Raw genomic sequence first — 1898 nt, forward strand, 5'->3', positions numbered from 1 at the left:
GTAGATTTGAGTCCATTACAATATGAGAATGATTCTATGTTAGTTGAGGCTGATCCATTCTTAACAGTCGATGATTTAGCTGATCAACAAGGACACGTTGGTACCCTTGAACATGTTGTTGATGAAGAATTAGATTCAGATCCAGGTGATATATCCCATGATTCTGACACAACTGAAGACGATTCAGACTGATACTCTTTTTAGGTTTTTTAATTTTGTTTTGTCTTCAGATTTATCTACGTTACTGGTTTTGGTTTTATTTTGATTACTTCACAAGTTTTTCACTATATACTTTATAATATAGTTGTATTTTTTAACGAACAAGACCATTGACTAGAGATGTACGTACGTCCCCCACATAGTTAGACTTGAGAGAAAATTCTTTGAAGGACATATTAAAGTTACATGTGGTCTACTTTTTTTAATGAAACAGATGACTTAAGCTAAAACTCACGAAACATATTCAAATCCTAACACAATTATTCCTCAAACTATGGTAATCCTAAGCCTAAGATTAAAAAAAAAAAAAAAAACCAATTCTAGACACGAGATATGAGCCGATTACACTCTTCGATTCAAATAGCCATATGGGACAATCATGATGAATTACTACTTCACAAAATTACATATATATATATATATATATATATATATATATATATGCATGCATTTATATACATATATGTTAACATACGTAGATAAGTCAAAAGAGTCACATATGTATGTTAGCAAACAGTTATTTAAATGACTAAATCATGTGAATAAGCCAAAAAAATATACATATGTTGACTATAAATCACCCATGACCCTTTCTCGTTTTAAACTTCTTCTTTTTTATCATTTTATACACTAGTTTATATCATTTGGATAAATACACAATTCTGAAAAATAATATCTTAATAATTTTAAGTTTTCATTTGGTTTACGAGGGAAATAGAAGAATATCCCCCACCTCTTCCCGCTTGTGTTTTCTTTTTGATAATATTTAGAAGATTTGGGTAAATCCAAAATTATTCAGTATCAAAGATACGATTGTTTTTTATTTTTCTTATATATACTTAGTTACTTTTATCAATACAGTACGCTCGCAAGAAACAATCCTTCTCCAAAAGTAAAACACAATTTTTTCATAGATGCTTATTAGCGATACAGTTTTTGTTGTTAATTTTTATAAGCTTTTGTTTAGTATTGACTTTTCTTATTTCTATTTAGATGAATCCTATGGAAAACGAAGGCCAAGTCCAAGGAGGTGCTCCCAATGTTTTAGGTGTTCTTAATCCTACGAGAATGAATGGAACGTTGTGGTATATATGAAGAAATATAAATATTTTGGATTTTTATTTTTGTCTAGTATCATTTATGTAATTATTTTGATTTCATTTGCAGGTTCAAACATGATTCCGTAATCACCAGTGAGATAAGAACAATAATTCGATCTGACTTTAATGGTCCGTACCGGAATTATTCAACTACACCGATCACTGTGAAAGAACGATGGTTTAACACTTTTCGGGTATTGTTTTTTTTTCTTTCCAGTGTATAATTTTATATTCATTAATTAGCAGAAGTAAATATTTTTTGGACATGCATAATAAAACTATTATCAATGTACGTGATTATATATATTATAGCCTAACTCATCGTATAATTCATATGGTTCTTTTACTTTATATTATATGTGGCCTAACTCATAATAAGTCATATGGCTTTATATATTAGTTAAAGTTTTTGGTAGGTAAGGGTCATCACTTGTTTGTTTATTTTCTAATTTGGTTTTTAGTATTTTGACGATGGATACTAAAGAAACCTTCGCTATATAGGTACTAGAGCCTTTGTCTATTAGATTTTATTGATAATAGTATTAATAAATAAGCATAACACTGATCGCTTGTTATTAA

This window comes from Capsella rubella, unplaced genomic scaffold (assembly GCF_000375325.1).
Source record: "Capsella rubella cultivar Monte Gargano unplaced genomic scaffold, Caprub1_0 scaffold_4, whole genome shotgun sequence".
Lineage (NCBI taxonomy): Eukaryota > Viridiplantae > Streptophyta > Magnoliopsida > Brassicales > Brassicaceae > Capsella > Capsella rubella.